The sequence below is a fragment of the Lathyrus oleraceus genome, chromosome 4, assembly GCF_024323335.1.
Source record: "Lathyrus oleraceus cultivar Zhongwan6 chromosome 4, CAAS_Psat_ZW6_1.0, whole genome shotgun sequence".
In the NCBI taxonomy this organism is placed as follows: domain Eukaryota; kingdom Viridiplantae; phylum Streptophyta; class Magnoliopsida; order Fabales; family Fabaceae; genus Lathyrus; species Lathyrus oleraceus.
The window spans coordinates 85,216,813-85,241,659 of NC_066582.1; the positions used below are offsets into that span (position 1 = coordinate 85,216,813).

The 24,847-nt window shown below is 34.4% G+C and overlaps 10 non-coding genes across 10 annotated transcripts; all 10 read right to left on the bottom strand.

Annotated features, from left to right (window-relative positions):
* Positions 1-327: 327 nt before the first annotated feature.
* Positions 328-409, bottom strand: TRNAS-GCU (transfer RNA serine (anticodon GCU)). Its single transcript has one exon. It is a non-coding gene; the product is annotated as a tRNA-Ser (tRNA).
* Positions 410-2,323: 1,914 nt separating this feature from the next.
* TRNAS-GCU (transfer RNA serine (anticodon GCU)) lies at positions 2,324-2,405 on the bottom strand. Its single transcript has one exon. It is a non-coding gene; the product is annotated as a tRNA-Ser (tRNA).
* A 1,916-nt stretch (positions 2,406-4,321) lies between these two features.
* On the bottom strand, positions 4,322-4,403 carry TRNAS-GCU (transfer RNA serine (anticodon GCU)). The gene has a single exon. It is a non-coding gene; the product is annotated as a tRNA-Ser (tRNA).
* A 1,916-nt stretch (positions 4,404-6,319) lies between these two features.
* Positions 6,320-6,401, bottom strand: TRNAS-GCU (transfer RNA serine (anticodon GCU)). Its single transcript has one exon. It is a non-coding gene; the product is annotated as a tRNA-Ser (tRNA).
* Positions 6,402-8,316: 1,915 nt separating this feature from the next.
* On the bottom strand, positions 8,317-8,398 carry TRNAS-GCU (transfer RNA serine (anticodon GCU)). The gene has a single exon. It is a non-coding gene; the product is annotated as a tRNA-Ser (tRNA).
* A 1,904-nt stretch (positions 8,399-10,302) lies between these two features.
* On the bottom strand, positions 10,303-10,384 carry TRNAS-GCU (transfer RNA serine (anticodon GCU)). The gene has a single exon. It is a non-coding gene; the product is annotated as a tRNA-Ser (tRNA).
* Positions 10,385-12,289: 1,905 nt separating this feature from the next.
* On the bottom strand, positions 12,290-12,371 carry TRNAS-GCU (transfer RNA serine (anticodon GCU)). Its single transcript has one exon. It is a non-coding gene; the product is annotated as a tRNA-Ser (tRNA).
* Positions 12,372-14,276: 1,905 nt separating this feature from the next.
* Positions 14,277-14,358, bottom strand: TRNAS-GCU (transfer RNA serine (anticodon GCU)). Its single transcript has one exon. It is a non-coding gene; the product is annotated as a tRNA-Ser (tRNA).
* A 1,905-nt stretch (positions 14,359-16,263) lies between these two features.
* TRNAS-GCU (transfer RNA serine (anticodon GCU)) lies at positions 16,264-16,345 on the bottom strand. The gene has a single exon. It is a non-coding gene; the product is annotated as a tRNA-Ser (tRNA).
* Positions 16,346-18,249: 1,904 nt separating this feature from the next.
* TRNAS-GCU (transfer RNA serine (anticodon GCU)) lies at positions 18,250-18,331 on the bottom strand. The gene has a single exon. It is a non-coding gene; the product is annotated as a tRNA-Ser (tRNA).
* Between the last annotated feature and the right edge of the window lie 6,516 nt (positions 18,332-24,847).

Genomic DNA, 24,847 nt, shown 5'->3' on the forward strand with positions numbered 1-24,847 from the left:
CATTGACACTCCTTAGGCATCCTTTATGGGCGTGAGATGGCTTGTTATTGATCTCAAGGATTAGGAAAACATATTGCATGTTTAGTTAGTTATCATGTTATTAATGTTTTCCCAATAGCAATGGTTTTCTATAAGTTCTCTGGTAATGTTGACACTACTAAGGACCAAAATTTCTTATCTCAATTTTAAATGTATTTTTCAATACATGGAAAAGTTATTAGTATGTGGCTTTGGACGTAAATAGTTCAACCATATTTTATTTCAGTTTGTTAAAATTGTAAGGTGGAGAGATAATATTTTTCTAGTGTTATATTAGCTAAAAAACAACGTCGCCTGAGAGATTCAAACTCTCGCGGGGAAACCCCATGTACTTAGCAGGCACACGCCTTAACCACTCGGCCAAAGCGACTTGTTAATAAATCTTTACAAATAATAGTGATAATACGTGTATATGAGATGTGTATACGGCATAACCTTAACATTAAATTTTTCACACTACCTATTCCTAATATGTATTCATTAAATTACCCATGACACTAAATATTTTAATATTCTTATCCTCTTAAATGCTTTACTTCACTTTATCACTAGCTTTTAATACATATGCTCCATAACCCAAGACGGCCTCTCTGTTGAACATCTCTATTAACTTATTGATGTCTTTGTTTTTTTTCATGATATATAGCTCTCAAATCTCCACTAACATTACTATCTCTATGATCTAGTAACGTGGGCTATGAAACAAAGGAAGAACTATGTCAAAGAACTGACACACGTGTATTTTATACCTTTGAATTAAGTCATGGCACCCATTTCAAGCTCATTTCAAACAATTTACAATTGAGCGATCTCCTTGTGTCTATAAATGAAAGACTATATCCATTGTTTCGACTTGATTTCCTTGATGGTGGTTTCGTCCAGCGACTCTTATGAAATATGTTTGTTATGAGACCTTGACACATCATTGTTATTTATTTTTTTGGTGAAATTCAGTTGAGATCGGACAACCTAAAAATAATGAGTCTCAAAATAATAATAATGATGGGAAAAAATATATCCATGCAAGGTGAATGTGTTTTCTCAGCCACTTCCTTAATGGTTTAATTGTAATAAAAAAGGAATCCACCTCAGACTCGACCGTGAAGACTACATGTTATCACAATTATTTTGAGGGATATTCAGCTTTTGGATGGAAACTAAGGAAAGACTTGTTATCGAAATCTCTTGATTTAATTCATTTGAGAATTTCATGAAATGAAATTGGGAGCATCTTTAAAAGTAGCATGAGGAGGAATTGTTAGTCACAGGCTTACGAGAAGTAGGTTTTTAGCTAAATCCAAATGGAGCTCACCATTTTTGTTCTTAATAAAAGAAAGTTATTCTCCATTCTAAAATCTAATGTATCATTACTTTTGTACACTTTTTAACAAGTCCATAAAAAGGTTTCTAGACGTCTGGTCCCAAGTAAAGATGACGGTCAAGGAATCCTTTTGTTCGGTGGTGGAAGGCCATGATGATGCAGATGATTTTTAGAAACATTTTGAGATGATGACAATGATGATGATTCACTTGTATAGCTGGCTTTGTGATGTGTGAATTATTAAGGATGGTGTTATCACTAATTATATCATTCTTATGTTAGAATTGAATCAGAGAACAAGAGACTTGGAAGAATATTCATTTTGTATCATATAAAAAAACATTTTATTAGGTCATACCTAAGATCAATAACTTATGAGTTAGTTTAATTTTAAAAACAACAATTACTTGAGAAATAGGGTGATGTGCCATTAAACACTTTGACGATTAAGTTAGTCAAGAGTCATTAAAGTGAGGTTTTGAAGTTATTAATGTGTCAGTGAATAATGAGTTAAGTTTTATACAAAAAGGATTATGTAGTTAAAGTTCCAAGTTTAAAACACTTAAAGAATAACTTTCTATGAGAATGTTGTAGACAAATTAAGATATAATAGCCATCATACCATCTTGGCCAACTCATTGACACTCCTTAGGCATCCTTTATGGGCGTGAGATGGCTTGTTATTGATCTCAAGGATTAGGAAAACATATTGCATGTTTAGTTAGTTATCATGTTATTAATGTTTTCCCAATAGCAATGGTTTTCTATAAGTTCTCTGGTAATGTTGACACTACTAAGGACCAAAATTTCTTATCTCAATTTTAAATGTATTTTTCAATACATGGAAAAGTTACTAGTATGTGGCTTTGGACGTAAATAGTTCAACCATATTTTATTTCAGTTTGTTAAAAATGTAAGGTGGTGAGATAATATTTTTCTAGTGTTATATTAGCTAAAAAACAACGTCGCCTGAGAGATTCGAGCTCTCGCGGGGAAACCCCATGTACTTAGCAGGCACACGCCTTAACCACTCGGCCAAAGCGACTTGTTAATAAATCTTTACAAATAATAGTGATAATACGTGTATATGAGATGTGTATACGGCATAACCTTAACATTAAATTTTTCACACTACCTATTCCTAATATGTATTCATTAAATTATCCATGACACTAAATATTTTAATATTCTTATCCTCTTAAATGCTTTACTTCACTTTATCACTAGCTTTTAATACATATGCTCCATAACCCAAGACGGCCTCTCTGTTGAACATCTCTATTAACTTATTGATGTCTTTGTTTTTTTTCATGATATATAGCTCTCAAATCTCCACTAACATTACTATCTCTATGATCTAGTAACGTGGGCTATGAAACAAAGGAAGAACTATGTCAAAGAACTGACACACGTGTATTTTATACCTTTGAATTAAGTCATGGCACCCATTTCAAGCTCATTTCAAACAATTTACAATTGAGCGATCTCCTTGTGTCTATAAATGAAAGACTATATCCATTGTTTCGACTTGATTTCCTTGATGGTGGTTTCGTCCAGCGACTCTTATGAAATATGTTTGTTATGAGACCTTGACACATCATTGTTATTTATTTTTTTGGTGAAATTCAGTTGAGATCGGACAACCTAAAAATAATGAGTCTCAAAATAATAATAATGATGGGAAAAAATATATCCATGCAAGGTGAATGTGTTTTCTCAGCCACTTCCTTAATGGTTTAATTGTAATAAAAAAGGAATCCACCTCAAACTCGACCGTGAAGACTACATGTTATCACAATTGTTTTGAGGGATATTCAGCTTTTGGATGGAAACTAAGGAAAGACTTGTTATCGAAATCTCTTGATTTAATTCATTAGAGAATTTCATGAAATGAAATTGGGAGCATCTTTAAAAGTAGCATGAGGAGGAATTGTTAGTCACAGGCTTACGAGAAGTAGGTTTTTAGCTAAATCCAAATGGAGCTCACCATTTTTGTTCTTAATAAAAGAAAGTTATTCTCCATTCTAAAATCTAGTGTATCATTACTTTTGTACACTTTTTAACAAGTCCATAAAAAGGTTTCTAGACATCTGGTCCCAAGTAAAGATGACGGTCAAGGAATCCTTTTGTTCGGTGGTGGAAGGCCATGATGATGCAGATGATTTTTAGAAACATTTTGAGATGATGACAATGATGATGATTCACTTGTATAGCTGGCTTTGTGATGTGTGAATTATTAAGGATGGTGTTATCACTAATTATATCATTCTTATGTTAGAATTGAATCAGAGAACAAGAGACTTGGAAGAATATTCATTTTGTATCATATAAAAAAACCTTTTATTAGGTCATACCTAAGATCAATAACTTATGAGTTAGTTTAATTTTAAAAACAACAATTTCTTGAGAAATAGGGTGATGTGCCGTTAAACACTTTAACGATTAAGTTAGTCAAGAGTCATTAAAGTGAGGTTTTGAAGTTATTAATGTGTCAGTGAATAATGAGTTAAGTTTTATACAAAAAGGATTATGTTGTTAAAGTTCCAAGTTTAAAACACTTAAAGAATAACTTTCTATGAGAATGTTGTAGACAAATTAAGATATAATAGCCATCATACCATCTTGGCCAACTCATTGACACTCCTTAGGCATCCTTTATGGGCGTGAGATGGCTTGTTATTGATCTTAAGGATTAGGAAAACATATTGCATGTTTAGTTAGTTATCATGTTATTAATGTTTTCCCAATAGCAATGGTTTTCTATAAGTTCTCTGGTAATGTTGACACTACTAAGGACCAAAATTTCTTATCTCAATTTTAAATGTATTTTTCAATACATGGAAAAGTTAATAGTATGTGGCTTTGGACGTAAATAGTTCAACCATATTTTATTTTAGTTTGTTAAAAATGTAAGGTGGTGAGATAATATTTTTCTGGTGATATATTAGCTAAAAAAAACAACGTCGCCTTAGAGATTTGAACTCTCGCGGGGAAACCCCATTTACTTAGCAGGCACACGCCTTAACCACTCGGCCAAAGCGACTTGGTAATAAATCTTTACAAATAATAGTGATAATACGTGTATATGAGATGTGTATACGTCATAACCTTAACATTAAATTTTTCACACTACCTATTCCTAATATATATTCACTAAATTATCCATGACACTAAATATTTTAATATTCTTATCCTCTTAAATGCTTTACTTCACTTTATCACTAGCTTTTATTACATATGCTCCATAACCCAAGACGGCCTCTCTGTTGAACATCTCTATTAACTTATTGATGTCTTTGTATTTTTTTCATGATATATAGCTCTCAAATCTCCACTAACATTACTATCTCTATGATCTAGTAACGTGGGCTATGAAACAAAGGAAGAACTATGTCAAAGAACTGACACACGTGTATTTTATACCTTTGAATTAAGTCATGGCACCCATTTCAAGCTCATTTCAAACAATTTACAATTGAGCGATCTCCTTGTGTCTATAAATGAAAGACTATATCCATTGTTTCGACTTGATTTCCTTGATGGTGGTTTCGTCCAGCGACTCTTATGAAATATGTTTGTTATGAGACCTTGACACATCATTGTTATTTATTTTTTTGGTGAAATTCAGTTGAGATCGGACAACCTAAAAATGATAAGTCTCAAAATAATAATAATGATGGGAAAAAGTATATCCATGCAAGGTGAATGTGTTTTCTCAGCCACTACCTTAATGATTTAATTGTAATAAAAAAGGAATCCACCTCAAACTCGACCGTGAAGACTACATGTTATCACAATTGTTTTGAGGGATATTCAGCTTTTGGATGGAAACTTAGGAAGGACTTGTTATCGAAATCTCTTGATTTAATTCATTAGAGAATTTCATGAAATGAAATTGGGAGCATCTTTAAAAGTAGCATGAGGAGGAATTGTTAGTCACAGGCTTACGAGAAGTAGGTTTTTAGCTAAATCCAAATGGAGCTCACCATTTTTGTTCTTAATAAAAGAAAGTTATTCTCCATTCTAAAATCTAGTGTATCATTACTTTTGTACACTTTTTAACAAGTCCATAAAAAGGTTTCTAGACATCTGGTCCCAAGTAAAGATGACGGTCAAGGAATCCTTTTGTTCGGTGGTGGAAGGCCATGATGATGCAGATGATTTTTAGAAACATTTTGAGATGATGACAATGATGATGATTCACTTGTATAGCTGGCTTTGTGATGTGTGAATTATTAAGGATGGTGTTATCACTAATTATATCATTCTTATGTTAGAATTGAATCAGAGAACAAGAGACTTGGAAGAATATTCATTTTGTATCATATAAAAAAACCTTTTATTAGGTCATACCTAAGATCAATAACTTATGAGTTAGTTTAATTTTAAAAACAACAATTTCTTGAGAAATAGGGTGATGTGCCGTTAAACACTTTAACGATTAAGTTAGTCAAGAGTCATTAAAGTGAGGTTTTGAAGTTATTAATGTGTCAGTGAATAATGAGTTAAGTTTTATACAAAAAGGATTATGTTGTTAAAGTTCCAAGTTTAAAACACTTAAAGGATAACTTTCTATGAGAATGTTGTAGACAAATTAAGATATAATAGCCATCATACCATCTTGGCCAACTCATTGACACTCCTTAGGCATCCTTTATGGGCGTGAGATGGCTTGTTATTGATCTTAAGGATTAGGAAAACATATTGCATGTTTAGTTAGTTATCATGTTATTAATGTTTTCCCAATAGCAATGGTTTTCTATAAGTTCTCTGGTAATGTTGACACTACTAAGGACCAAAATTTCTTATCTCAATTTTAAATGTATTTTTCAATACATGGAAAAGTTACTAGTATGTGGCTTTGGACATAAATAGTTCAACCATATTTTATTTTAGTTTGTTAAAAATGTAAGGTGGTGATATAATATTTTTCTAGTGATATATTAGCTAAAAAAACAACGTCGCCTGAGAGATTCGAACTCTCGCGGGGAAACCCCATGTACTTAGCAGGCACACGCCATAACCACTCGGCCAAAGCGACTTGTTAATAAATATTTACAAATAATAGTGATAATACGTGTATATGAGATGTGTATACGACATAACCTTAACATTAAATTTTTCACACTACCTATTCCTAATATGTATTCACTAAATTATCCATGACACTAAATATTTTAATATTCTTATCCTCTTAAATACTTTACTTCACTTTATCACAAGCTTTAAATACATATGCTCCCTAACCCAAGACGGCCCCTCTGTTGAACATCTCTATTAACTTATTGATGTCTTTGTTTTTTTTTCATGATATATAGCTCTCAGATCTCCACTAACATTACTATCTCTATGATCTAGTAACGTGGGCTATGAAACAAAGGAAGAACTATGTCAAAGAACTGACACACGTGTATTTTATACCTTTGAATTAAGTCATGGCACCCATTTCAAGCTCATTTCAAACAATTTACAATTGAGCGATCTCCTTGTGTCTATAAATGAAAGACTATATCCATTGTTTCGACTTGATTTCCTTGATGGTGGTTTCGTCCAGCGACTCTTATGAAATATGTTTGTTATGAGACCTTGACACATCATTGTTATTTATTTTTTTGGTGAAATTCAGTTGAGATCGGACAACCTAAAAATGATAAGTCTCAAAATAATAATAATGATGGGAAAAAGTATATCCATGCAAGGTGAATGTGTTTTCTCAGCCACTACCTTAATGATTTAATTGTAATAAAAAAGGAATCCACCTCAAACTCGACCGTGAAGACTACATGTTATCACAATTGTTTTGAGGGATATTCAGCTTTTGGATGGAAACTTAGGAAGGACTTGTTATCGAAATCTCTTGATTTAATTCATTAGAGAATTTCATGAAATGAAATTGGGAGCATCTTTAAAAGTAGCATGAGGAGGAATTGTTAGTCACAGGCTTACGAGAAGTAGGTTTTTAGCTAAATCCAAATGGAGCTCACCATTTTTGTTCTTAATAAAAGAAAGTTATTCTCCATTCTAAAATCTAGTGTATCATTACTTTTGTACACTTTTTAACAAGTCCATAAAAAGGTTTCTAGACATCTGGTCCCAAGTAAAGATGACGGTCAAGGAATCCTTTTGTTCGGTGGTGGAAGGCCATGATGATGCAGATGATTTTTAGAAACATTTTGAGATGATGACAATGATGATGATTCACTTGTATAGCTGGCTTTGTGATGTGTGAATTATTAAGGATGGTGTTATCACTAATTATATCATTCTTATGTTAGAATTGAATCAGAGAACAAGAGACTTGGAAGAATATTCATTTTGTATCATATAAAAAAACCTTTTATTAGGTCATACCTAAGATCAATAACTTATGAGTTAGTTTAATTTTAAAAACAACAATTTCTTGAGAAATAGGGTGATGTGCCGTTAAACACTTTAACGATTAAGTTAGTCAAGAGTCATTAAAGTGAGGTTTTGAAGTTATTAATGTGTCAGTGAATAATGAGTTAAGTTTTATACAAAAAGGATTATGTTGTTAAAGTTCCAAGTTTAAAACACTTAAAGGATAACTTTCTATGAGAATGTTGTAGACAAATTAAGATATAATAGCCATCATACCATCTTGGCCAACTCATTGACACTCCTTAGGCATCCTTTATGGGCGTGAGATGGCTTGTTATTGATCTTAAGGATTAGGAAAACATATTGCATGTTTAGTTAGTTATCATGTTATTAATGTTTTCCCAATAGCAATGGTTTTCTATAAGTTCTCTGGTAATGTTGACACTACTAAGGACCAAAATTTCTTATCTCAATTTTAAATGTATTTTTCAATACATGGAAAAGTTACTAGTATGTGGCTTTGGACATAAATAGTTCAACCATATTTTATTTTAGTTTGTTAAAAATGTAAGGTGGTGATATAATATTTTTCTAGTGATATATTAGCTAAAAAACAACGTCGCCTGAGAGATTCGAACTCTCGCGGGGAAACCCCATGTACTTAGCAGGCACACGCCATAACCACTCGGCCAAAGCGACTTGTTAATAAATATTTACAAATAATAGTGATAATACGTGTATATGAGATGTGTATACGACATAACCTTAACATTAAATTTTTCACACTACCTATTCCTAATATGTATTCACTAAATTATCCATGACACTAAATATTTTAATATTCTTATCCTCTTAAATGCTTTACTTCACTTTATCACAAGCTTTAAATACATATGCTCCATAACCCAAGACGGCCCCTCTGTTGAACATCTCTATTAACTTATTGATGTCTTTGTTTTTTTTTCATGATATATAGCTCTCAAATCTCCACTAACATTACTATCTCTATGATCTAGTAACGTGGGCTATGAAACAAAGGAAGAACTATGTCAAAGAACTGACACACGTGTATTTTATACCTTTGAATTAAGTCATGGCACCCATTTCAAGCTCATTTCAAACAATTTACAATTGAGCGATCCCCTTGTGTCTATAAATGAAAGACTATATCCATTGTTTCGACTTGATTTCCTTGATGGTGGTTTCGTCCAGCGACTCTTATGAAATATGTTTGTTATGAGACCTTGACACATCATTGTTATTTATTTTTTTGGTGAAATTCAGTTGAGATCGGACAACCTAAAAATAATAAGTCTCAAAATAATAATAATGATGGGAAAAAATATATCCATGCAAGGTGAATGTGTTTTCTCAGCCACTACCTTAATGATTTAATTGTAATAAAAAAGGAATCCACCTCAAACTCGACCGTGAAGACTACATGTTATCACAATTGTTTTGAGGGATATTCAGCTTTTGGATGGAAACTTAGGAAAGACTTGTTATCGAAATCTCTTGATTTAGTTCATTAGAGAATTTCATGAAATGAAATTGGGAGCATCTTTAAAAGTAGCATGAGGAGGAATTGTTAGTCACAGGCTTACGAGAAGTAGGTTTTTAGCTAAATCCAAATGGAGCTCACCATTTTTGTTCTTAATAAAAGAAAGTTATTCTCCATTCTAAAATCTAGTGTATCATTACTTTTGTACACTTTTTAACAAGTCCATAAAAAGGTTTCTAGACATCTGGTCCCAAGTAAAGATGACGGTCAAGGAATCCTTTTGTTCGGTGGTGGAAGGCCATGATGATGCAGATGATTTTTAGAAACATTTTGAGATGATGACAATGATGATGATTCACTTGTATAGTTGGCTTTGTGATGTGTGAATTATTAAGGATGGTGTTATCACTAATTATATCATTCTTATGTTAGAATTGAATCAGAGAACAAGAGACTTGGAAGAATATTCATTTTGTATCATATAAAAAAACCTTTTATTAGGTCATACCTAAGATCAATAACTTATGAGTTAGTTTAATTTTAAAAACAACAATTTCTTGAGAAATAGGGTGATGTGCCATTAAACACTTTGACGATTAAGTTAGTCAAGAGTCATTAAAGTGAGGTTTTGAAGTTATTAATGTGTCAGTGAATAATGAGTTAAGTTTTATACAAAAAGGATTATGTTGTTAAAGTTCCAAGTTTAAAACACTTAAAGGATAACTTTCTATGAGAATGTTGTAGACAAATTAAGATATAATAGCCATCATACCATCTTGGCCAACTCATTGACACTCCTTAGGCATCCTTTATGGGCGTGAGATGGCTTGTTATTGATCTTAAGGATTAGGAAAATATATTGCATGTTTAGTTAGTTATCATATTATTAATGTTTTCCCAATAGCAATGGTTTTCTATAAGTTCTCTGGTAATGTTGACACTACTAAGGACCAAAATTTCTTATCTCAATTTTAAAATACATGGAAAAGTTACTAGTATGTGGCTTTGGACGTAAATAGTTCAACCATATTTTATTTTAGTTTGTTAAAAATGTAAGGTGGTGATATAATATTTTTCTAGTGATATATTAGCTAAAAAACAACGTCGCCTGAGAGATTCGAACTCTCGCGGGGAAACCCCATGTACTTAGCAGGCACACGCCTTAACCACTCGGCCAAAGCGACTTGTTAATAAATTTTTACAAATAATAGTGATAATATGTGTATATGAGATGTGTATACGACATAACCTTAACATTAAATTTTTCACACTACCTATTCCTAATATGTATTCATTAAATTATCCATGACACTAAATATTTTAATATTCTTATCCTCTTAAATGCTTTACTTCACTTTATCACTAGCTTTTAATACATATGCTCCATAACCCAAGACGGCCCCTCTGTTGAACATCTCTATTAACTTATTGATGTCTTTGTTTTTTTTTCATGATATATAGCTCTCAAATCTCCACTAACATTACTATCTCTATGATCTAGTAATGTGGGCTATGAAACAAAGGAAGAACTATGTCAAAGAACTGACACACGTGTATTTTATACCTTTGAATTAAGTCATGACACCCATTTCAAGCTCATGACAAACAATTTAAAATTGAGCGATCCCCTTGTGTCTATAAATGAAAGACTATATCCATTGTTTCGACTTGATTTCCTTGATGGTGGTTTCGTCCAGCGACTCTTATGAAATATGTTTGTTATGAGACCTTGACACATCATTGTTATTTATTTTTTTGGTGAAATTCAGTTGAGATCGGACAACCTAAAAATAATAAGTCTCAAAATAATAATAATGATGGGAAAAAATATATCCATGCAAGGTGAATGTGTTTTCTCAGCCACTACCTTAATGATTTAATTGTAATAAAAAAGGAATCCACCTCAAACTCGACCGTGAAGACTACATGTTATCACAATTGTTTTGAGGGATATTCAGCTTTTGGATGGAAACTTAGGAAAGACTTGTTATCGAAATCTCTTGATTTAGTTCATTAGAGAATTTCATGAAATGAAATTGGGAGCATCTTTAAAAGTAGCATGAGGAGGAATTGTTAGTCACAGGCTTACGAGAAGTAGGTTTTTAGCTAAATCCAAATGGAGCTCACCATTTTTGTTCTTAATAAAAGAAAGTTATTCTCCATTCTAAAATCTAGTGTATCATTACTTTTGTACACTTTTTAACAAGTCCATAAAAAGGTTTCTAGACATCTGGTCCCAAGTAAAGATGACGGTCAAGGAATCCTTTTGTTCGGTGGTGGAAGGCCATGATGATGCAGATGATTTTTAGAAACATTTTGAGATGATGACAATGATGATGATTCACTTGTATAGTTGGCTTTGTGATGTGTGAATTATTAAGGATGGTGTTATCACTAATTATATCATTCTTATGTTAGAATTGAATCAGAGAACAAGAGACTTGGAAGAATATTCATTATGTATCATATAAAAAAACCTTTTATTAGGTCATATCTAAGATCAATAACTTATGAGTTAGTTTAATTTTAAAAACAACAATTTCTTGAGAAATAGGGTGATGTGCCATTAAACACTTTGACGATTAAGTTAGTCAAGAGTCATTAAAGTGAGGTTTTGAAGTTATTAATGTGTCAGTGAATAATGAGTTAAGTTTTATACAAAAAGGATTATGTTGTTAAAGTTCCAAGTTTAAAACACTTAAAGGATAACTTTCTATGAGAATGTTGTAGACAAATTAAGATATAATAGCCATCATACCATCTTGGCCAACTCATTGACACTCCTTAGGCATCCTTTATGGGCGTGAGATGGCTTGTTATTGATCTTAAGGATTAGGAAAATATATTGCATGTTTAGTTAGTTATCATATTATTAATGTTTTCCCAATAGCAATGGTTTTCTATAAGTTCTCTGGTAATGTTGACACTACTAAGGACCAAAATTTCTTATCTCAATTTTAAAATACATGGAAAAGTTACTAGTATGTGGCTTTGGACGTAAATAGTTCAACCATATTTTATTTTAGTTTGTTAAAAATGTAAGGTGGTGATATAATATTTTTCTAGTGATATATTAGCTAAAACAACAACGTCGCCTGAGAGATTCGAACTCTCGCGGGGAAACCCCATGTACTTAGCAGGCACACGCCTTAACCACTCGGCCAAAGCGACTTGTTAATAAATTTTTACAAATAATAGTGATAATATGTGTATATGAGATGTGTATACGACATAACCTTAACATTAAATTTTTCACACTACCTATTCCTAATATGTATTCATTAAATTATCCATGACACTAAATATTTTAATATTCTTATCCTCTTAAATGCTTTACTTCACTTTATCACTAGCTTTTAATACATATGCTCCATAACCCAAGACGGCCCCTCTGTTGAACATCTCTATTAACTTATTGATGTCTTTGTTTTTTTTTCATGATATATAGCTCTCAAATCTCCACTAACATTACTATCTCTATGATCTAGTAATGTGGGCTATGAAACAAAGGAAGAACTATGTCAAAGAACTGACACACGTGTATTTTATACCTTTGAATTAAGTCATGACACCCATTTCAAGCTCATGACAAACAATTTAAAATTGAGCGATCCCCTTGTGTCTATAAATGAAAGACTATATCCATTGTTTCGACTTGATTTCCTTGATGGTGGTTTCGTCCAGCGACTCTTATGAAATATGTTTGTTATGAGACCTTGACACATCATTGTTATTTATTTTTTTGGTGAAATTCAGTTGAGATCGGACAACCTAAAAATAATAAGTCTCAAAATAATAATAATGATGGGAAAAAATATATCCATGCAAGGTGAATGTGTTTTCTCAGCCACTACCTTAATGATTTAATTGTAATAAAAAAGGAATCCACCTCAAACTCGACCGTGAAGACTACATGTTATCACAATTGTTTTGAGGGATATTCAGCTTTTGGATGGAAACTTAGGAAAGACTTGTTATCGAAATCTCTTGATTTAGTTCATTAGAGAATTTCATGAAATGAAATTGGGAGCATCTTTAAAAGTAGCATGAGGAGGAATTGTTAGTCACAGGCTTACGAGAAGTAGGTTTTTAGCTAAATCCAAATGGAGCTCACCATTTTTGTTCTTAATAAAAGAAAGTTATTCTCCATTCTAAAATCTAGTGTATCATTACTTTTGTACACTTTTTAACAAGTCCATAAAAAGGTTTCTAGACATCTGGTCCCAAGTAAAGATGACGGTCAAGGAATCCTTTTGTTCGGTGGTGGAAGGCCATGATGATGCAGATGATTTTTAGAAACATTTTGAGATGATGACAATGATGATGATTCACTTGTATAGTTGGCTTTGTGATGTGTGAATTATTAAGGATGGTGTTATCACTAATTATATCATTCTTATGTTAGAATTGAATCAGAGAACAAGAGACTTGGAAGAATATTCATTATGTATCATATAAAAAAACCTTTTATTAGGTCATATCTAAGATCAATAACTTATGAGTTAGTTTAATTTTAAAAACAACAATTTCTTGAGAAATAGGGTGATGTGCCATTAAACACTTTGACGATTAAGTTAGTCAAGAGTCATTAAAGTGAGGTTTTGAAGTTATTAATGTGTCAGTGAATAATGAGTTAAGTTTTATACAAAAAGGATTATGTTGTTAAAGTTCCAAGTTTAAAACACTTAAAGGATAACTTTCTATGAGAATGTTGTAGACAAATTAAGATATAATAGCCATCATACCATCTTGGCCAACTCATTGACACTCCTTAGGCATCCTTTATGGGCGTGAGATGGCTTGTTATTGATCTTAAGGATTAGGAAAATATATTGCATGTTTAGTTAGTTATCATATTATTAATGTTTTCCCAATAGCAATGGTTTTCTATAAGTTCTCTGGTAATGTTGACACTACTAAGGACCAAAATTTCTTATCTCAATTTTAAAATACATGGAAAAGTTACTAGTATGTGGCTTTGGACGTAAATAGTTCAACCATATTTTATTTTAGTTTGTTAAAAATGTAAGGTGGTGATATAATATTTTTCTAGTGATATATTAGCTAAAACAACAACGTCGCCTGAGAGATTCGAACTCTCGCGGGGAAACCCCATGTACTTAGCAGGCACACGCCTTAACCACTCGGCCAAAGCGACTTGTTAATAAATTTTTACAAATAATAGTGATAATATGTGTATATGAGATGTGTATACGACATAACCTTAACATTAAATTTTTCACACTACCTATTCCTAATATGTATTCATTAAATTATCCATGACACTAAATATTTTAATATTCTTATCCTCTTAAATGCTTTACTTCACTTTATCACTAGCTTTTAATACATATGCTCCATAACCCAAGACGGCCCCTCTGTTGAACATCTCTATTAACTTATTGATGTCTTTGTTTTTTTTTCATGATATATAGCTCTCAAATCTCCACTAACATTACTATCTCTATGATCTAGTAATGTGGGCTATGAAACAAAGGAAGAACTATGTCAAAGAACTGACACACGTGTATTTTATACCTTTGAATTAAGTCATGACACCCATTTCAAGCTCATGACAAACAATTTAAAATTGAGCGATCCCCTTGTGTCTATAAATGAAAGACTATATCCATTGTTTCGACTTGATTTCCTTGATGGTGGTTTCGTCCAGCGACTCTTATGAAATATGTTTGTTATGAGACCTTGACACATCATTGTTATTTATTTTTTTGGTGAAATTCAGTTGAGATCGGACAACCTAAAAATAATAAGTCTCAAAATAATAATAATGATGGGAAAAAATATATCCATGCAAGGTGAATGTGTTTTCTCAGCCACTACCTTAATGATTTAATTGTAATAAAAAAGGAATCCACCTCAAACTCGACCGTGAAGACTACATGTTATCACAATTGTTTTGAGGGATATTCAGCTTTTGGATGGAAACTTAGGAAAGACTTGTTATCGAAATCTCTTGATTTAGTTCATTAGAGAATTTCATGAAATGAAATTGGGAGCATCTTTAAAAGTAGCATGAGGAGGAATTGTTAGTCACAGGCTTACGAGAAGTAGGTTTTTAGCTAAATCCAAATGGAGCTCACCATTTTTGTTCTTAATAAAAGAAAGTTATTCTCCATTCTAAAATCTAGTGTATCATTACTTTTGTACACTTTTTAACAAGTCCATAAAAAGGTTTCTAGACATCTGGTCCCAAGTAAAGATGACGGTCAAGGAATCCTTTTGTTCGGTGGTGGAAGGCCATGATGATGCAGATGATTTTTAGAAACATTTTGAGATGATGACAATGATGATGATTCACTTGTATAGTTGGCTTTGTGATGTGTGAATTATTAAGGATGGTGTTATCACTAATTATATCATTCTTATGTTAGAATTGAATCAGAGAACAAGAGACTTGGAAGAATATTCATTATGTATCATATAAAAAAACCTTTTATTAGGTCATATCTAAGATCAATAACTTATGAGTTAGTTTAATTTTAAAAACAACAATTTCTTGAGAAATAGGGTGATGTGCCATTAAACACTTTGACGATTAAGTTAGTCAAGAGTCATTAAAGTGAGGTTTTGAAGTTATTAATGTGTCAGTGAATAATGAGTTAAGTTTTATACAAAAAGGATTATGTTGTTAAAGTTCCAAGTTTAAAACACTTAAAGGATAACTTTCTATGAGAATGTTGTAGACAAATTAAGATATAATAGCCATCATACCATCTTGGCCAACTCATTGACACTCCTTTGGCATCCTTTATGGGCGTGAGATGGCTTGTTATTGATCTTAAGGATTAGGAAAAGATATTGCATGTTTAGTTAGTTATCATATTATTAATGTTTTCCCAATAGCAATGGTTTTCTATAAGTTCTCTGGTAATGTTGACACTACTAAGGACCAAAATTTCTTATCTCAATTTTAAAATACATGGAAAAGTTACTAGTATGTGGCTTTGGACGTAAATAGTTCAACCATATTTTATTTTAGTTTGTTAAAAATGTAAAGTGGTGATATAATATTTTTCTACTGATATATTAGCTAAAGCAACAACGTCGCCTGGGAGATTGGAACTCTCGCGGGGAAACCCCATGTACTTAGCAGGCACACGCCTTAACCACTCGGCCAAAGTGACTTGTTAATAAATTTTTACAAATAATAGTGATAATATGTGTATATGAGATGTGTATACGACATAACCTTAACATTAAATTTTTCACACTACCTATTCCTAATATGTATTCATTAAATTATCCATGACACTAAATATTTTAATATTCTTATCTTCTTAAATGCTTTACTTCACTTTATCACTAGCTTTTAATACATATGCTCCATAACCCAAGACGGCCCCTCTGTTGAACATCTCTATTAACTTATTGATGTCTTTGTTTTTTTTTTATGATATATAGCTCTCAAATCTCCACTAACATTACTATCTCTATGATCTAGTAATGTGGGCTATGAAACAAAGGAAGAACTATGTCAAAGAACTGACACACGTGTATTTTATACCTTTGAATTAAGTCATGACACCCATTTCAAGCTCATGACAAACAATTTAAAATTGAGCGATCCCCTTGTGTCTATAAATGAAAGACTATATCCATTGTTTCGACTTGATTTCCTTGATGGTGGTTTCGTCCAGCGACTCTTATGAAATATGTTTGTTATGAGACCTTGACACATCATTGTAATTTATTTTTTTGGTGAAATTCAGTTGAGATCGGACAACCTAAAAATAATAAGTCTCAAAATAATAATAATGATGGGAAAAAATATATCCATGCAAGGTGAATGTGTTTTCTCAGCCACTACCTTAATGATTTAATTGTAATAAAAAAGGAATCCACCTCAAACTCGACCGTGAAGACTACATGTTATCACAATTGTTTTGAGGGATATTCAGCTTTTGGATGGAAACTTAGGAAAGACTTGTTATCGAAATCTCTTGATTTAGTTCATTAGAGAATTTCATGAAATGAAATTGGGAGCATCTTTAAAAGTAGCATGAGGAGGAATTGTTAGTCACAGGCTTACGAGAACTAGGTTTTTAGCTAAATCCAAATGGAGCTTACCATTTTTGTTCTTAATAAAAGAAAGTTATTCTCCATTCTAAAATCTAGTGGATCATTACTTTTGTACAGTTTTTAACAAGTCCATAAAAAGGTTTCTAGACATCTGGTCCCAAGTAAAGATGACGGTCAAGGAATCCTTTTGTTCGGTGGTGGAAGGCCATGATGATGCAGATGATTTTTAGAAACATTTTGAGATGATGACAATGATGATGATTCACTTGTATAGTTGGCTTTGTGATGTGTGAATTATTAAGGATGGTGTTATCACTAATTATATCATTCTTATGTTAGAATTGAATCAGAGAACAAGAGACTTGGAAGAATATTCATTATGTATCATATAAAAAAACTTTTATTAGGTCATATCTAAGATCAATAACTTATGAGTTAGTTTAATTTTAAAAACAACAATTTCTTGAGAAATAGGGTGATGTGCCATTAAACACTTTGACGATTAAGTTAGTCAAGAGTCATTAAAGTGAGGTTTTGAAGTTATTAATGTGTCAGTGAATAATGAGTTAAGTTTTATACAAAAAGGATTATGTTGTTAAAGTTCCAAGTTTAAAACACTTAAAGGATAACTTTCTATGAGAATGTTGTAGACAAATTAAGATATAATAGCCATCATACCATCTTGGCCAACTCATTGACACTCCTTAGGCATCCTTTATGGGCGTGAGATGGCTTGTTATTGATCTTAAGGATTAGGAAAATATATTGCATGTTTAGTTAGTTATCATATTATTAATGTTTTCCCAATAGCAATGGTTTTCTATAAGATCTCTGGTAATGTTAACACTACTAAGGACCAAAATTTCTTATCTCAATTTTAAAATACATGGAAAAGTTACTAGTATGTGGCTTTGGACGTAAATAGTTCAACCATATTTTATTTTAGTTTGTTAAAAATGTAAGGTGGTGATATAATATTTTTCTAGTTATATATTAGCTAAAATAACAACGTCGCCTGAGAGATTCGAACTCTCGCGGGGAAACCCCATGTACTTAGCAGGCACACGCCTTAACCACTCGGCCAAAGCGACTTGTTAATAAATTTTTACAAATAATAGTGATAATATGTGTATATGAGATGTGTATACGACATAACCTTAACATTAAATTTTTCACACTACCTATTCCTAATATGTATTCATTAAATTATCCATGACACTAAATATTTTAATATTCTTATCCTCTTAAATGCTTTACTTCACTTTATCACTAGCTTTTAATACATATGCTCCATAACCCAAGACGGCCCCTCTGTGTAACATCTCTATTAACTTATTGATGTCTTTGTTTTTTTTCATGATATATTGCTCTCAAATCTCCACTAACATTACTATCTCTATGATCTAGTAATGTGGGCTATGAAACAAAGGAAGAACTATGTCAAAGAACTGACACACGTGTATTTTATACCTTTGAATTAAGTCATGACACCCATTTCAAGCTCATGACAAACAATTTAAAATTAAGCGATCCCCTTGTATCTATAAATGAAAGACTATATCCATTGTTTCGACTTGATTTCCTTGATGGTGGTTTCGTCCAGCGACTCTTATGAAATATGTTTGTTATGAGACCTTGACACATCATTGTAATTTATTTTTTTGGTGAAATTCAGTTGAGATCGGACAACCTAAAAATAATAAGTCTCAAAATAATAATAATGATGGGAAAAATGTAGGTGTTTAATTGGCTGCATTATATGGTAAAACACTAGATGGGTACTAATGTCTTGACTGATGTCATGACATGTATGTGTGACTACATTGTAGTTACTGCAGGACTAGCTAACACAGGATTTATTGAATGTCAAACTGGAAGCTGTGACATTCATACCTGGCAACAGATACTAAGGAATAGAATAGCAGGTGTTCTGTTAGAACTTAGTATTTATTTCCAGTCTGGTTATCAAGGAAAGACCAGACCTGGCATAAGGCCTACTGACTGAATGTCAAACTGGATGTTATGACATTCATCATTGACAGCAGCTACTGAACATTAGACAGAATGGTGTTCTGCTATACTTCAGCATGTAACTTAGTTTGTTCTTCAAGAGAATAAGAGAACTAACTTAAGGCCAAATGTGTAAATGTTAAGTTGGACACTTTGACATTTATTAATGTAAGCTGTTACTGTAGTATGGTCTTTTTGATCATGTACAGGTCACCAAAATTGTACAGTCTGTTTTCTGGAAAAACAGACTCAGCATATGGACCTTGATGTCAAGCTGAATGTCGTGACATTCATGCCTGACAGCATATGCTATATTGTAGGTTGTTCAGTTTTCTGTTTCAGCTTTTTCTCAGGCTATTCTTCAGGGATTCAACAACTGAGAGAAAATCCAGGAAATCAACAACCAAGCTACATTCAATGAACCTAACAAATAGCCTATTTGTTAGTAACCTAAATGTTGAATTTATGGGAACTCGCGTGACCTTAAATTCAGGAGAATACAGGTGCAAAAGCCCAGGACACTGCAATATAAAAGGAAGGCGTTCCTTCATTCAGTTTCAGGGATTTTGAGGCGTGAAGATTTTGTGTGTCCATCATACTTCACTGCTGTATTATTGTGAGTCTTGTATTAGACGTATCTTGTAAGCCAAGCCATTATCAAGTAGATGATAGCTGTGGCATAGGGTGTTCATTGAGTTGTAAGTGTTGTGTCACTCAAAGCTTTTAAGCGTGAGTGCTGTGTATCTTGATTAAAGCTATGAAGCACAATCAAGAGTTGTTTGAAGTGTGACTTCAACTTGTCTTTAATATTGTTTAAAGATAGTAATCACTGAGGTGATTGAGGGGGAGTGAGTAGGAACTCTGATCTTAGGTTAAGATTGAAATTGCATTGGGTAGGGATTAAGTGATAAGTTGTAAACGGGTGAGTTTAGCTTTGAATTGATACTACTAATAGTGGATTTCCTCCCTGGCTTGGTAGCCCCCAGATGTAGGTCATGTTGGACTGAACTGGGTAAACAATTACTTGTGTTATTTACTGCACTTACTGTTAAAGTCTACATAATCCCTGTCTGTGCAGAATTGGATGTCATAACAACCCGTGTTACATCCAAAGTCTGATAACTAGAATTTCAATTAGCATCAGAGCAGGCACCCTACCTGTGAATTTCTGGGTGAGATCTAGGGAAGTTACTTTCTAGTACCATGGACAAGGATTTAGGACACTCAAACAGACCACCCATGTTGGATGGCTCTAATTATGATGACTGGAAGCCTCGTATGATAGCCTTCTTAAGGTCTCTAGACAACAAAGTCTGGAGAGCTGTCAACAAAGGATGGGAACATCCAATGAGGACAGGTGAAGATGGAGTCAGTGTGCAAATTCCTGAAGAAGAGTGGGACAAGGAGCAAGAGGCATTAGCTCTTGGAAATTCCAAGGCCTTGAATGCATTGTTTAATGGAATCAGCAAGAACATCTTCAGGCTGGTACACCACTGTGAACTAGCTAAGGAAGTTTGGGATACCCTCAAGGTAACTCATGAAGGTACTTCCAAGGTGAAGATGTCCAAACTTCAGATGCTGACCACCAAGTTTGAAAATCTGAGGATGAAAGAGGATGAGACTATTCATGACTTTCACACGAATATTCTTGAAATTGCAAACACCTCTGGTGGACTAGGTGAGAAAATGGCTGAAGAGAAACTTGTAAGAAAGATTCTCAGGTCCTTGCCTAAGAGATTTGCTATGAAGGTCACAGCCATAGAGGAGGCGCAGGACATCTGCAACATGAAGGTGGATGAGCTCATTGGTTCCCTCCAAACCTTTGAAATGGGCTTAGGTGAGTATGCTGAGAAGAAGAACAAAAGCATAGCTTTTGTATCTAATGCTGAAGAGGAGTCAAAAGCAGGATATACTAGAGGTGATGAAAGTATATCACAAGCCTTAGCCATGCTTGGGAGACAGTTCAACAAGTTCGTGAAGAAGATTGATCAAAGAGGTAGACCCAATGTCAAGAACATCCCGTCTGACATTAAGAAAAGATCAACTTCTGATGAGAAGTTCAATCACGGCAAGGGAATCCAATGTCATGGTTGTGAAGGGTATGGACACGTCAGAGCTGAATGCCCTACTTACCTCAAATTGCAAAATAAGGGGTTAGCTATCACATGGTCTGAAGGAGACTCTGAAAGTGAATCTGAAGGAGAATCTGCCAAACATGTCACTGCACTAACCAGTGTTTGTGCCTCTGAAGATGACTCAAGTGCAGATGAACTGACCTTTGGTGAACTTGCTGCAGCCTATAAGAAGCTGTGTTCCACCAGTGCAAAAGTGCGCGCACAAGGAGAAAAGCAAAAGAAACTCATCAAGGAACTGGAAGATGAGAGACAGAAGCAACTGTCTGTCATAGAGAGTCTAAATGGTGAGATAACCCTGCTGACCACCAAGCTGAATCAGATGACTAAATCCATCAGAATGATGAATAAGGGAACTGACACCTTGGAAGAGATTCTAAAAGTGGGACAGCAGTCTGGAACCAAATCTGGCCTTGGATTTGGGAAAAGATCCTCAACTGAACACAAACGCCCAAAGGCTAAAGTTCAGAAGCTCAAGCAGAAGTCAAAGCCAATGTCTCAACATCGAGGAACTAGGATGAATGATCATCAGAAGAGGAAATACCAGGAGTGGAGGTGTCACTACTGTGGTAGGCTTGGTCATATAAAAGCCTTCTGCTACTGGATTCATGGTTTCCCTAACCAAGCCTTGCATGTTAAGCCTAAGCATAAAACACATAAGCGCTATGTTCCCATTAAGAAGCAACAATGGTATGCTAGGATAGCACACACTGCTCTAAGGGCTTCTACCAGAGAAGACTGGTACTTTGACAGTGGATGCTCAAGACATATGACTGGTATGGAAAATCTACTGGTAGATATTCAACCTCACACTACCAGCTATGTGACCTTTGGTGATGGTGCCAAAGGAAAAATAAAAGGTGTGGGCAAACTGGACTGTTCTGGAGTGCCAAAACTGAATAATGTGTTGTTAGTAAGAGGACTAACTGCAAACCTCATCAGCATAAGTCAGCTGTGTGATCAAGGGTTTCATGTTCAGTTTACTAAGGAGCTATGCATTGTGACAAATGGTGACAATCAGGAAGTTATGAGAGGAACCAGGTCCAAAGATAACTGCTACCTGTGGGAACCTGAAGTCTCTAACTTTTCCACAACATGCTCCTCAGCCAAGGAAGAACAGGATGTAAAGCTGTGGCATAGACGTCTTGGACATCTCCACTTACGGGGAATGAAGAAGATTATATCCAAGGAAGCAGTCAGAGGAATTCCAAAGCTTCTGATTGATGAAGGAAGAGTCTGTGGAGAATGTCAGGTGGGCAAGCAAACCAAGATGTCACATCCGAAGCTGGGACATCCCACAACCTCCAGAGTTCTGGAACTGTTGCACATGGACCTAATGGGACCTATGCAGGTTGAAAGTCTTGGTGGGAAGAAATATGCATATGTGGTGGTGGATGACCATTCCAGATACACGTGGATAAACTTCATCAGAGAGAAGTCAGATACATTTGATGTCTTCAAAGACCTGTGCGTAAAGACTTCAAAGGGAAAAGGACAGTTGTGTGGTCCGGATTAGAAGTGATCATGGTACGGAGTTCAAGAATTCCAAGTTTGATGAGTTTTGCTCATCTGAAGGAATAAGTCATGAGTTCTCCTCCCCTATAACTCCTCAGCAGAATGGAATAGTTGAAAGAAAAAATAGAACTATTCAAGAATCTGCCAGAGCAATGATTCATGCAAAGAAGCTCCCCATGCACTTCTGGGCTGAAGCAATGAATACCGCATGCTATGTTCACAACAGAGTCACCTTGAGAAAAGGAACCTCCTCCACTCTATATGAAATATGGAAAGGCAGAAAACCCACTGTGAAGTACTTGCATATCTTTGGAAGTAAATGCTACATTCTCACAGATCGTGAACAGAGAAGGAAGCTAGATCCCAAAAGTGATGAAGGTATATTTCTGGGATACTCCACTAACAGCAGAGCCTACAGAGTGTTCAACTACAGGACCAATGTCCTGATGGAATCCATAAATGTCATTGTGGACGATAAAGAGGAAGGAACCGATGTCATGGAGGATGTTGAAACATTCCTTGACAGTTCAACTGACAGTCCAGTCAAGTCTGAAGAAGTACAGGAACCTCCTCCTGAATGTGAAGTAGATGCAACCACCAGAGTGCCATCTATCAGAATTCAGAAAGACCACCCTAAGGATCTTATCATAGGGGATCCCACCAGTGGTGTAACTACCAGGTCAAGAGGAATAAACTCAAATTCCTGCTTTGTATCCAAGGTTGAACCAAAGAATTTGAAAGAAGCCCTGACTGATGAATACTGGATCACTGCCATGCAAGGGGAACTTGAGCAGTTCAAAAGGAATGAAGTCTGGGAGCTAGTTCCAAGACCTGAAGGGACCAACATCATTGGTACCAAGTGGATATACAAAAACAAATCTGATGAGAAAGGAGTAATTACTAGGAATAAAGCAAGACTAGTAGCTCAAGGATACACTCAAGTTGAAGGGGTAGATTTTGATGAGACATTTGCTCCTGTGGCTAGGCTTGAGTCCATCAGATTGCTGTTGGGGGTAGCATGCATCCTGAAGTTTAAGCTATTCCAAATGGATGTGAAGAGTGCATTCTTGAATGGCTACCTGAATGAGGAAGTCTATGTGGAACAACCTAAAGGGTTATGTGATCCTAACCAACCTGAGCATGTATACAAGTTGAGGAAAGCCTTGTATGGGTTGAAACAAGCACCTAGAGCACGGTATGAAAGGTTAACCGAATTTCTGACCTCAAATGGATACAGAAAGGGTGGCATAGATAAAACCCTATTTGTGAAGGATGAAGAAGGCAAAATCATGATAGCTCAAATCTATGTTGATGATATAGTCTTTGGTGGAATGTCAGAACAAATGGTTCAAAAATTTGTTCACCAAGTGCAGTCTGAGTTTGAAATGAGTCTAGTGGGAGAACTGACCTATTTCCTTGGAATGCAAGTAAACCAAATGGAGGACTCTATGTTTCTCTCCCAAAGCAAGTATGCCAAGAACATAGTTAAGAAGTTTGGTATGGATAATGCTAGGCACAAGAGGACTCCTGCTCCCACTCATCTGAAGTTGACCAAAGATGATGGAGGGCCTAGTGTTGATCAATGCCTGTATAGAAGCATGATAGGTAGTCTGCTGTACCTAACTGCAAGTAGACCTGACATTTCTTATGCAGTTGGAGTGTGTGCCAGATATCAAGCAGAGCCTAAAGTGAGCCACTTGAATCAAGTCAAACGGATTCTCAAGTACATCAATGGGACCTGTGACTATGGGATGCTGTATTCACATGGGTCTGAGCCTGTCCTATCTGGGTATTGTGATGCAGACTGGGCTGGGAGTGCTGATGACAGAAAAAGCACATCAGGTGGATGCTTCTTCTTAGGAGACAACCTCATATCTTGGTTCAGCAAGAAGCAGAATTGTGTTTCTCTGTCCACTGCAGAGGCTGAATACATAGCAGCAGGAAGCAGTT